Consider the following 13,925-nt stretch of genomic DNA (forward strand, 5'->3'; position numbering starts at 1 on the left):
ATACCCTGTTTTGCCTTCGAAGAGGGGGTGAATACAAAGAAGGGTCTTCGAATTACGCAGAGGTGGTTTCTTTCTGCAGTTGCTCCAGACTCACTGTAGGGAAGTATATAGGCCTTTGTGTGTGGATAGGCCACAACCTACTCAGGTATAAACATAAAGCTGTGTCCAGCTCGTCACTCCCATCCCCCCAGAAGATGCATGAAGTCACACCCTGGCTTTATTTGTGTGTGGCTGTCTAGAGGAAATACACAAAGTCCAGTTGCTGCCCTGCCCTGCCCTTCCCAGGAAGTGATGAGAGATATACAGCAGACACCAAATAGCTAAGAGCAGGAAAATTCCTAACTTGGCATTTACAGAATACTAACAACAAATCCAACCTTACCATTAAAGAGGATTTATCATATTTATTTCATAGGTACTAAACTTCGCAACTCTACTTTCTCTCAGTTCAGAATTACAGCTTGCATCAGTCATAATAACACAGGGAACATTTGTGTCAAACTGTTTGAGGGGAAGAGCAGTGCAAATTTCATCTTTAATTCACTGGAACTATCCCATGTACTCTTGTGTCCACACATACTTGACTCCCTCCCTTAGCAATGTACACAAATTGAGTGTAAGAATCAAATTCCATCATACCTATAAAGGATTCAACTTGATCATTTGAGTGTAATTCCTCCCTCTTACCAGACAGAAAGATCTCATACAAGTCTCCAGTCATGGTCTGCCTTATTCTCTGCATAAATTAACAAATCATCCCGAAAACCTTTCACTCCATTCACTCCACAAAATAATGTTTCGATCAATTGCTGGAACACAGCAGATGCAGTCACAAGTCTAAAAGCCATTAATTTAAGGTGAAATGCACCCTCAGGCACTATAATTGAATTTAAGTGAGGTAAAACTTCATGAAGAACTACTAGATGAAAATAATATGATTTATGTTGCAGGACAAACTGCTGAGTACAGTGTTTTGCCAGTAATTACTGGTTGTGTTCCACATTTACTATTTGTGCTTTGTGATGGTTCGGACAGTGGCCCAATTGGCCCTGAAATATGTATATAATCCCCTGTAAATATTGCCTAGTGCGAGTTGGCACAGTGTATATTGTGTGATTATTATTCTAATGTTTCTTGGATAATACAAAGGCTATTTTTATATATAACCTTGTGTGGAGTTCCTTTTGTGGTCTGCCTAGTGTGTTGCTGCTGTGTGTGTGTTGCACAAACGCTTTACACATTGCCTCTGGGATAAGCCGGACTGCTTGTACCAAGCTACCAAGGGGGTGATCAGGGGTTATCTTCAGCCTGTAACTCCCTGCCCTGACTAGAGTGGTGGTTTCTGCTGGCTAGGGCTTGCGCCTAAGACAACCAGAAATCCCATTTCTAACACCACCCATCAGAGGAGTCACCAGTCAGGTGACCCTGTTGATTAAAGGGTCCGGGCGCATGTGCCCTGGGGCAGTTCCAGTACTACATACCATGGTGTCCGTGTAGTCATTTATCTAGCAAAAGGGCCTAGGGCCCAGGAGACCACACTCCTGAGGGTCTGAGTACAATTGCATATTTCTGACTGCCAACTGCAATGTGATTTATTTTTTATTTATTTTTTTATTTTATTGTGGTGTTTACAAAAAGCAATGGTTTCATTTGTATCTTTATATCAGTAGGCAACTTCAAATGAGATAGTGCATAGCGAAGAACCTTACACAGCCATTCAGCCCGTAACCCGGAGGTCGGGCGGCATACATATGAAATATTCCAACTATCAAAACTGATATAAGCCTACATCATACACCAGGAATATGTATGCACCACTTTTACACCAAAAAGAAAAGAAAAAACATAAACCGACCAAAGGTGTCATCTCGCCCTGCCAATAGTGTCCCTGCGCTGCATAACTTCTGTTGGGCCATACTATACCCAGCTAGCTAGAGATGAGCCCCGTACCATGATACATATCCCATTTGTGTACTCTGCTTCCAAGTCGGGGAACCCGCCTATCCTGCAGTTGTGTCCCCTTCTGCCTCCCCGTGTCCCAACTGCAGTCTCCGCCTCATGTCTGTCTCTGTATTCAAAGAATAGTCCCCAGAAGTTCTTGGGCCTGCTCCTTGGGGGTAAATGTTTGCTGTAATTTTCTGACTGCGTGCAACAGAGTGATAAATCCCCAAGCCACTGCTCCGTCTTCGGGAGGGGCCCCCTCATCCAACACATCGCCACCCGCCTCTTCGCCAAGAGCATCCCCAAATCTACAAGCCTGCTTTGTGCCTTGGGTAACGGCTTTGAATAGCCTAGTAGTGCTAAAAGCGGGGAAGGGGTAATTTCACCTTGTATGACTCTACTCATCTCCTGAAACACTGCTCCCCAATAGTGCCGAACACCCGGACACTCCCAGGCCAGATGGAGAAACCCCGCATCTAGTGTTTTCCATCTTTCACAAGCAGCGCTATCACGAAGCCCAAACCTGTGTAGCCTGTCAGGTGTGTGGTAAACTCTGTTCAGGAACTGGAAGTGCACAAGCCTGTGCCTGCCATTCAAGGAAACGGATCTCGTGCTAGAGCAACAGTAACGCCATATCTCATCCGAGAGTTGCGTGTCTAAATCGCGTTGCCAATATATTCGCGCCTTATTATATCCAACTGCCCGTTCCGACATGGTTATCTTATACAAAGTAGATACCATTTTTTTTCGGTTCTTCCGTATTAATGACATGGGTGAGCTTCCTCAACTCTGGGGGTTTGTGCAGTTCCTCCCCAAGTTGCTTGTGCCACGCCTCCCTCAGTCTATGGAATTGGAATCGTTGCAGCACCGTAGGGCTCAACTCCTGTGCTTTCATATCACTCATTGTTTTCAAGGTACCGTCGACGAATATATCTCCAGCCGTACACATACCTAGTGTCTTCATAGCCTCTATGACTCCTTTGTCCTTACACGGGGCGAGCCACACCATCCACTCGATGGGCATCAGCGGTGCAAATAAAAACACTCCAGCATGGTACCGCAAAAGCGCATGCCAGGCATGTCTAGGTGAATTTAAAGAATCAAGGAGGCCTGAGCGTCTGTCCACCGTATCAAAGGCAAACGCTGGCAGCGGAAGCGGGGCTGCGAAGAGTTTCGCCAAAGTAATATATGGCACTTTTTCCCTATCGTGCACCCACTGATAAAGGTGTGCCCCCTGAGTGACACAATAGTATAATTCAAAGTCTGGGGGGCCCAGGCCGCCCAACTGGTACGGAAGGACGAGGACTTTCCACTGAACTCTTGCCTGTTTACAGGCCCACGCCAGTTTAAGCATCAGTGAGGTAAGCCGCGCAAAGAAACATCTAGGGAGCTTTGTAAACAGATAAAGCAACCTGGGCAGTATGATCATTTTCATTATCGAGATCCTCCCCAGGAGAGACAGAGGCAGCCCAATCCATTTTTCTATGTTATCTTCTAATCTATCTATTGCCCTGCCATAGTTCTCGTGAAACACTGTTTCATCATCGGTATGCAAGCGTATACCCAGATACCGTACTGGATCTGTGGTCCACCGCAGTGGGTATTCCATTTCAAATTGACCTGTGGTTTCCGTTAGAGGGAACGCAAGTGACTTATCCCAATTCACCGTCAATCCCGAGAGAGCTCCGAACCGCACCACCTCACGTAGCAGCGGTGCCAGATTCGTCTCAGGCTCCCAGACATAGAGAAGTGTGTCATCAGCATACGCCGTGATTACTAGTTTGTAGGTGGGAAAATTGAGACCGCGATGTGCGTGATATTCACGCATAGCACACACAAGCGGCTCCACGACAAGAGCATAAAGGGTCGGAGACAAAGGGCATCCTTGGCGGGTACCCCTTCTATTCTGGAGGGGTCAGTGACATTACCGCCGATCCGAACGCGAGCAACCGGGTCATTATATAATACCAAGATCATGTGTATAAAAATCCAGTCTCGTGAGAACCGCCCTCATGAAAGACCACCCCACAGATTTGAAGGCTTTCTCCATATCTAAAAAGACAGCCATCGCCTTTGAATCCGGTCTCGTATGCTGAATAGCACCGAATACCGTCTGCAAGTTGTAGGTAAGATTTATGCCTGCTAAGAATCCCGCTTGTTCTGGGGAAACCAGCTCTGGCGCCAATAAAGCCAGACGAGTCGGCAGCACCTTGGCATATATTTTCGTGTCAACGTTAAGGAGAGACAGTGGTCTATAAGAGCTACACTCATCCGCCGGCTTATCGGGCTTAGGGATGGCTACAATAAGCGCTTCCCTCATCGACCGTGGCATCCGCCCAGAGTCTATCATATCCGAAAACAGTGCAGAGAGGTGTGGAAGCAACAGCTCTAGATAAGTTTTATAGAACTCTACCGTTAGGCCATCAATGCTTGGCGCACTGCTCGACGTCATCCCGCCCAGCGCTTCGCGTATCTCGTCAAATTCGATTGGGAGCATCAAAAACTCCCGTTGCGAGTTCGTGAGGAATGGGAGTTGGATATGTTCCAAGTAGCCCAGTACCTCCTCATCGCTACATTGCGCCCGCGATGCATATAATTCGGAGTAGTATTCTTGGAACCGTTTCGCTATCCCTTTCTCCTCCGTGACAAGACACCCTTCTTTTGACTTAACTGCCGTAATTGTTACTCTCATCTTCTGTTGTTTCACCATATTTGCCAGGACTCTCCCCATAAGTACGCTATAGCGTACTTATCCAGATGCCTAACCTCTGCATTCGCCTCCTCCTGATAGTCAGCCAGCAGCTTCTTCATTGCCTCTTGCGTATCAGCTGTGTCCCCTGCCAAAAGTCTCCCCTCACAATCCGCTAGCTGCCGCTCTAAAGTCGCAAGCCGACCGCGTATCGAGCGGAGTATTCCAGAATGTTTACTCATGGCTACACCTCTAATATAGACTTTAAATGCCTCCCAGAGCGTTAGAAAACTATTCCCCGAGATATGTTGGTGTCAAAGTATGTCTCAATTGCTTCATGTAGCTCTTCCGGGAATACCGGATCTAGGAGTGAGTACGGTGGAAATCTCCTTGTAAAGGGGGGGGTCCTCCGCGGTAATGACAAGCATAAAAGAATAGGGGAGTGATCGGAGAGGGTGCGGGGCAGAACGTGGCCCCTGCGAACCCGTGACAGCATCCCCGTGGTCGAGAGCCAATAATCAATGCGCGTATGTATGTTATGAAAGGCGGAGTAATGAGTGTACCCTCCCTGCATTGGGTGCAGACTTCGCCAAACATCAGCCAAGTCCTCACTGATGAGTATCCTATCAACTTCCCTAGCAGCTTTTGCAGGGCGTCCATCCGGGCCACTAGAGCGGTCCAAGTCAGGGCATCTAATCATGTTAAAATCCCCACCCCACAGCACCGCACGACTAGGAGTCTCCCAGACAATTACAGCCATTCGTGCATGGAACTCAGGGCAGTCATAGTTTGGTTCATAAACATTAACTACCAGTAACTCCAGTCCTTTACCGATTAGTGTAGCTATAACAAACCTGCCATCCGGGTCAGTCGCTACTGTACTAAGTGTGTAGTCCGACTTAGGGTTGACCCATGTCAGCACTCCTCCGGCATGGGACGTAAAACCAGCGGTGTTGATCTGCCCCCTCAGCCCCCTTGCCTGTAACCTAGAGCTGTTCTCAGAGAGGTGTGTCTCCTGTAGTAAAGCTAAGTCAATATGGTGTCTGGACAAGTAATTCAGAACCTTACGAAGCTTCCCATGGTCATTCAACCCTCTTACATTCCACTTCAAGGCATTATGGGTTCCCATCCCCTTGTTTCCAGAGTTTACGTCAGGCATATCACCCATAGCTAGATAAAGAAGGAATCATACCACACGAAACCACCATCCACAACCGTGTACATTGTGCAAAAAATCTCGACACACCTTATGGCCATAAACCTTAAACTACCCCACCCCAGAGTCTCCAACATGCCCACCCACAGCGGACCTCCCCCAACTAGGTCGCAAATCAATCTACTAAGAAGTCCCTCCCTCCACCCTCCCCCTCTCCCCGAAAACAAATAGAAAGACATAACCAACTAGGTGTTGCCACGTGTGGGCGGAGGTGGCCACAAACCGTTAAGAAAGAGTCAAATGTGATCACAATGTTCACCGTCCTCCTTGGCCCGCCCGCCAGCATGTATATGTCCCCCAAACCTTGCGACCATCTTGGATAAGAACTGGATGCAACGACACTCAGTCCTGATCGTCCAGACTGCCACCCACTGCTTGGTCCAGTGAATCTCGCTCCGGCGTTGTCCTCCGCTCCTTCGCCCAGTCTTTGATCGCCTTCTGCAATTTTTTAGGTTCTGTGAAGAAGTGTGTCTGTCCATTCCTGGTTACTTTCAATTTAGCCGGGTACAGGATAGCGTAGTCCAGCCCCTGCTCACGAAGCTGGCGTTTCATTGGTACAAAGTGTTTCCTCGCCTCCTGGACGTTCGCGGTGAAATCAGGGTAAGGCGCAATATCCGACCCCTCATACGACAGTGACTGTTTTTCCCTGGCCGCCCTTAAAGCCACGTCCCTGTCCCTGTAGTTGAGGAACTTAGTGATGATCGGCCGTGGTGGCGCTCCTGGTTTCGGGCGGGGGGCAAACGCCCGGTGCACCCTTTCAATGACGAACTTGTTAGAGAAGACTTCCGCGCCCAGTAATGAAACCAGCATCCGTTTAATGAATGTCTCCTTCCTACCCGCCTGTGCTGTCTCCGGTAGACCTAGGATCCGTACATTGCAGCGACACGAGCGGGCCTCCAAATCCTCCGTCTTGTCTTGGAGCACCTGTAGAACCCTGCCAAGTTGTTTATGGTCTTTGTCTATGGTCGTCTGCACTTCTTCAACCTCCTTGAGCCTTCATTCTGACATATCAAGACGCTCAGCGTGCTTGTCAAGCAGTTCAGCCATTCTGTCCATTCTGTACGTTAGGGCGTCAATCTTCCCTCCCAAGGAAGTGATACCGTCCCATAGCCCTTTATCCATCGACTTAAGCATGCTCTTTAGATCTTGCTCCGCTTCTGGCGTCGCACCTCAATCGCTTTCCTGCCCTGCTACTTCATCTTGTTGTTTAGATCTCGTCTGCGTGAAGGGCAGTTTTGATTGCCCTCGATCCGTCTTCCCCATGGTGCTGGTCAACAGCGCTCAGCAGCGTCACAGGTGATGCGGGTTGACTATATCACACCAGGACCAGCCAGATTATTATAAAGTCTGACCTCCATGCGGGAGGGGGGTCCAGCAGTGCCAACGGTACGTCCCCTCAGGGAGCACAGGGACCCAAGTGACCAACACCAGGCAGGAGTACAGCCAATCACCCAGAGCTCACCACATGGGCTATTCAGTCTCAGCCCAGCGCACAAGGAGGCAAGGGGGTGTCCGTGCTGCTCCCTATTATGTTATCGCTGGCATTTGTCCCCACCTCCGCCAGCGTCGCCTTCATCATAGTCGGGCCCCAGAACCTAACAGTATCCGAATGGACCCCTGCCGCACCGCAAGTCTGCACCTCGTTGCACGCCCGTGGGCTCCTAGGGCATATATGGCCTCCCGCCACAGCTGTTCTTCACGGGGGGAGAGTGTAGATACAGCTCTGCAGCCCTCCACCAGCCCGCCCTACCCGCCGACGACAGCTCCGCTCCTCAAGCGATCCTGCGTCCCCGGGCCCTTTTAGAATCCTCCTCAGACCGCTGCTGGCCGTGCAACGTCTGCCATCTTATACCGCTGTTGCATCGGTCCTCGCCACCGGAGGCCAGTCACCACTCCACCGCGCATCGCGGGGTCGCGAGCATTGGGGCAGCCGTGTAACATCCGCTGCCGGCTCCAATTTCTGAGTTTGGGGTTGAAGCCTCTACCACCCCGGCGCCACAATACAGCTCCCGCCGCACGCACTGTCACGTCAGCGGGGCACCCTGGAGGGTGAGGTCGGTGCTTCACGGCCTACATAGTCTGCAGCCCTCCTGCTCCAGAATCCACTCTGAGGAGCGTCCAGCAGCCCACACAGTTGGACACCAGGCGGCGGACCTTCTCACCGGTCCACACAGCCGCCGTGCATAGTCGTAGCGTTTAGGGGAGCACAGGATAATGCAGGATTAGTAGCCGTCTCGATGGAGCCCCGGAGTTAGGCGGCCATCGCCGATCCGATCAAGCTCCACCCCCAACTGCAATGTGATTTTTAGCAGCTTATTCTTGCTTTTTTCTACAAAACATTGCAATAATAAACTCTTTAATGCTGTCAGGCTCATCATTTTGCTTGATGTCACATTGGACTGACGTTCCCCGTGCTACCTGAGATAGACAACGAAACCTGGGAAAAAAAGAAATGGAGAACTATTCAAGTGTTCACTATAAGCAAAAAACGGGAAGCGGATTAAATACTTAAAATTTACCTTATGTTATGTTTTGCTTTCAACAAAATCTTAACAAAACCTTACCCCATACATTGACTGCCAAAATGGTATTTTACCAGGTATTGTAATTGTGTGATTGATGGGGATGCTGGACCGTGAACCCCCCCTGGGAAAACACAACGCTGGTATGACTGGGCACCTGGGAGAGCTGATGCAGAGCTTCAGCTTGATAGATATCTGGAGAGGAAGGCATCAAGCCTCTAGCCAGTTCTCTTGCTATACTCCTGCTACGGGAACATATAACCGACTGGACACCTGTCTTACCACCCCTGGTATGGCTAAAAAAAGTGCAGAGATTTCCTACCTGGCGCATGTTTATATCTGACCACTCTCTCCTCCTCATATAGATGCAGAGGGGGCGCACTCGCCTTGCAGTGCCTGTATGTTGCCTGTGCCCAGAGGCACTGGCTGACCCACCTTTCATGACTACAGTGTGGGAGGAGCTCAGTTTATTATTTCCAGGAAAGTTGGGGCAGCTCGAGTAGCAGGGAGTGACTTCAAGGGCCCCATTGCTCTGCATCTCTGAAAGGTACTGCTTGTGGATCATCAAGGAACTATTTTTAAAATCATATTTTGATAAGTGAAGACTTTGAAGTATAGTATTGTGAATTTTTATCGTATGTGGTCTTGTCTTAAGTACATACAAATTGGATATTTTTTTAAACTGGTGTGGTGTCCTTCTGTAGTGTGTACACTGTTTTACTGTTGGTTATGTGCAAATGCTTTACACACTGCCTCTAAGATAAGCTTGGCTGCTCGTGCCAAGCTACCAAGGGGGTGAGCAGGGGTAATTTTAGAAGTGTAACTCCCTTATCCTGACTAGAGTGATGGTTTCTGCCTCGCTTTGGCGCAAGTCTCAGCTAGCCAGAAATCCCATTTCTAACAATCAATTTTATAACTTTGCTTATAATTTTTCACTATGCTGGTATCAACTTCCAATTTTTCGGCTAATTCTTTAATTTAGCATGTGATTCATTAGCACATCTAGCAGATTCCTTTATCAAGTTTCTCAATTCCCAAGTATTATATGTTAAAATCCTATTCATATCTACATTACCCTTTAACATTTCACCAAATTCAATCTTTGGAATGCCAACGCTAATGGCTTTAGGTGATAACTCAATTGTCACAGGAGAAACCTATGGCTGCCTGTCTGTACTTCTTCATTCATGCTTGGAACTACTGGTGGAACTGCTACACCCATAGGTGCACTCAGCACAACTCCAGATGCAGATTGTCCCACAAAACTGGCTCTACTGTTTACCCATACAGTGGTTTAAGCTATACTTGGGGGACTGTCTGTGTATGGCAGTGGTCTGGAACTCAGAAGCTTGTATATGAATTTCTGATCCTCATCTGTCTCCTCTGCCTGTTCATCTTGTTTATTTATTTTTCCTCTCTTGTCCCTCCTCTGAGACAATAGCAGGGAATGTCTTTTAACATTCCACCATATCTTCCCTGTAATTATGATTTCTCTTTGATCAAGCTTACTCCTGTAACCAGAGTCTAAATTAACTCTTTACTTCCTTAGAATCCTTCTCAGCAGCAAATGTATTTAATGCATCGAGTTACATAGGCCTGTGCATCGGCTCCATGTCAAGTTTGCTTTTTGTTCTCAGGCCTGTACTGGAGTGGAGGCAACACACAGCCTAATTCAAGTGTATTTAGGGCTGTGCCCAGGTCCATCCTCCCATCCGGCCAGTGATGGCCCATCCAGTCACATCTAACCTCTCTATTTTGTATGGCTGTCTGTATGGATGCCCAACTACTAATTCCACTCAGTCATTTGATGCAGTGACAGGCTGCAGGACTAATTGGCTAAGACAGGAAAATGGCAACTTCATAAAAGTGACATTTTCAAAATTGTAATTTAAAATTCACCTTCACCGTGAGAGAGGATTTTTCATTATAATTCCAAATACACCAAACATGATCTGGTCACCTGCTCTTATTTCGAAATTGTTACTTATTACATGTTATAAGTAACTGAAATGTTATCCTATAGGAGAGGTACGCCTTGCAATAGTGAAAGAAAAACGAGTTTTAGCTACCAGGACATGTAAAACTAACCATTGTGTCCCACTTTTTAAATACACTGCACCCTGACCTCTAGGCTGTCTAGGTCCTACTCTAGAGGTGACTTAAATATATTTTAAAAAAGGAAGGTTTGGCCCAGGCAAAGGTTTATTTTACCAGGGCGACATGGGAATTAAAAAAACAGCACACACAGGCTGCAACAGCAGACATGAGACATGTTTAAAGTTCTACTTAAACAGATGACACAATCCAATCTACAGGCCTGTTTGTAGCATTTCAATTTTAGGCCGTGGGTACAGGTAGTGCCATTTTAATAGGGACTTGCAAGTAAATTAAATATCCCAATTGGGAATAAGCCACTTCTCCCATGTTTTATGGAGCGAGCACAAGCACTTTAGCACTGGTTAGCAGTCGTGAACCAGCAAAAATGAAGTCACCAAAACAGGAGGGTTGAAGACAAAAAGTTAGGGGGAAAACAATGCCAAGGATGCCAGGTCTAACAGAAGGTACCCTCGAGGATTGCATGTATTGCTTTCAGCGATCCAGGTGCCTGTATAATACCCAAACTATTTCATCATTCCATAGGCTGGGTTTCCGTTGGTTGGTAATTTCTGACCCTATCAAAGCCCATCTACAGGTTTGGGTATTGCCATTAACCTCCCCATCGTACAATATTGATTAATAGACTCTTTCAAGTTCAAGAATCTCCTAAAATTCACAACAAACGAATTAAACAACAACCAATAGCAGTGTGGCTCTGTCAAAGGTCAATCTATCACATGCGTCCCTTTAGTCAGTAACCAACCAATTAGAGCACTACTTTGTGCTGATGTCTTACCAATCCTAGAGCGACTCCTGGCTAGACAACCAATCACAGCAAGAATTTAGAAGTGAACAGGAAAACAATTTAAAAAAAACTTGTTTAAGTTTTCAAAATGAAATAAAGCCCATGTCTTTTTTTCCTAGAAAGCAAAGAATAGCCAACATATATATGTTTTAATTGGTATGTCTCCAAATAATCACAACAACAACTCTTTTACAAGTAAACCTCAACCTGTAGTTACACTTGCTCCCGTGTACTAAAGAGCAAATCACACCAACCCACATTAATATGCACAGCTAGAAAAGGAAAATTCAGTTCCAAATTTCTTTTAATGTGCAAGGGGTGCCTCGATCTTCACTCCACAATGACTGACAAGTATTCAAAATATCTCAAGATTTTGGATTTCAACAAATCCGATAATCACCTCAATTCAATAATCTAGAAACGTAATACACATTAATCAATGCTTCAAAATACAGTCGACAAATATGAGTAACACCTCAGCACAACAGCAATTCATCCACCTATTGAGCCAACGATCATCATCACATACCCAAACAACTTAACACAAATGCAAAAACCTCTTACTTCATTCTCATCACACACAATGCACACTCTCAAACTCAATTTCTCTTGTTGTTCATACTTGCACTCCCATCTGACTCAGGAAATACGGCCAATCCAGCTAGTTACTCTGCAAATTCAAAAACGCTATTGTCTCGCTCTCGGTAGGTTGTTCAGTATTTCAAGAAAGTATTTTTAGGGTCCCCTTAAAGAGGAGGTGATCTAACACTAACTCTCCTCTGCTACCAAAACTCTGTAAGCGCCAAAGCCCAACAATCAAGAAAGCCTCAATATTTTCTTGCACTCAAAATTTACATTGGTAGCTTTGCACCTTCACTCCAGTTATTCTTGCAGCTATAAACACCACACTCTTTCCTTACCCCTTTGAATTAACAGAGAAAAAACATTACGATCAAATAGTGACTGAGATCATTCAATAATTAAGTTATAGTTTAGAAATGCATGTAAAAGATATTATAGGAAATATCATGAAGCATTACAGAAAATATAGTAAGAAATGTCATGAAGACTCGAAAAAAACAGCATAAATCATGATCAAGAATAGTAATTCTAGTAAACAACTATTCTCTAGGTTTAAGCGTCATACGTATAAATAGTTCTGATAGTATTCTGATTGAGGAAAAGCTCAATAAAATCAAACAGAGTTTCAAGTGAAAAATGAGATGTCGTCCCGATCCCTGAAACTAGGGTTTTTTATACACAATTGATGCATAATTAATAAGTCCAACTACAGATTCAGCAATGCATGCTCATCGTTAACTCACTTTGAGCAAATCAGAATAAACATCATCACAAACATTAATTGTTATTACACTACTAACCTATTTTTTAAGGTAAGGTACATCTCCCCTTGCTCCTTGGGCAACATTAGTTTGGAGATGTGGAAATACAAGATGAAACATTTTCTAGACCAACACCTTTCCAAAATTATGCATTCAGCAGGCCCACGTCGGAACTTCCCACGGAAGTCCTTCAAAGTTATACATGGGGAAAAACAAGCAAGTTCATTTTCAATACATGCGTTCTAACCAAAGATTCAATTGTCGTCACACCTGCCATGTCTGTGTAAACTGAGAGGAGAGACAGTTTGCAGTGGGTCTCTGAGTGGGAGGGGCGAGGGGTTAGTGGAAGTAGAATAAACAAGAAAACAGCATCCATTTCTAATAAAATGGTGTCTCGGTCGATCATATGACATTACAAAATTATGTTTTAAACACACTTCTGTACCATATTTCTGAAATCGTTTGTCATGCAAAATTATCAGTTTTCATGTTATGACGATATGCAATTGTGAGTCACAAAAAAAATTTGTCATGCAAATTTTCACATTAAACAAAACATATACAGACTCATATTTCATGCCAAGAGACTTGCTAGAGTCAATTGACATCCCGCGAATACTCAATTATGACCTCCAGAAAGAGCTACTTGGGCAATGTATTGCCAACTATGACTGCTGGGACAGAGATTTGTTTTTCTTGTTTCAAGATTAATCTACACACAAATGAAGAGTGTTAGAAACAGGGTAGCGTGGTGCAGAGTGGGAAGGCCAAACTCCAGAGGAAATGTGTAAAGCATCCGCGCAGCACTCACAGGCGGACCATCAGGCACACTACAAAAAGAGACTTCACACCAAGTTGCATGAAAAATAAATTGTGTATTTATAAAACACATTAGAATGCAGAACACAGGTGCATATCTTCAGTGCCAGCTGGCACCACATAACTATTAACAAGGGGACTATTTACCAGGCAGGTCCAATCGGGCCGCTGCCAGAGCCATCACCAGTACAATTAGGGTAAATGTAAGGTCGATCAGCAATGATAACCGGAATCAGTCCGTACCTGTTGAGTAAAAGAAATGACCTTATCGTCATCACCTGATGCAGAACAGTAAATGGACACTAACCAGTGCCTACCGGTGAAATAATGAGGTCAACAATATGGCCGTAAGCATGAGCCACATTAGCTCAGGCGTAAACATGCAAGCATAAATCACATTAGCATGAAACCTTCGGTAGGAACATCTGCAGTAGGCATCATTAGGGCATATACAACACATTACATTATACATAGCCCTAGTAGGACACGTATG

Source organism: Lissotriton helveticus, chromosome 1_1, assembly GCF_964261635.1.
Source record: "Lissotriton helveticus chromosome 1_1, aLisHel1.1, whole genome shotgun sequence".
Lineage (NCBI taxonomy): Eukaryota > Metazoa > Chordata > Amphibia > Caudata > Salamandridae > Lissotriton > Lissotriton helveticus.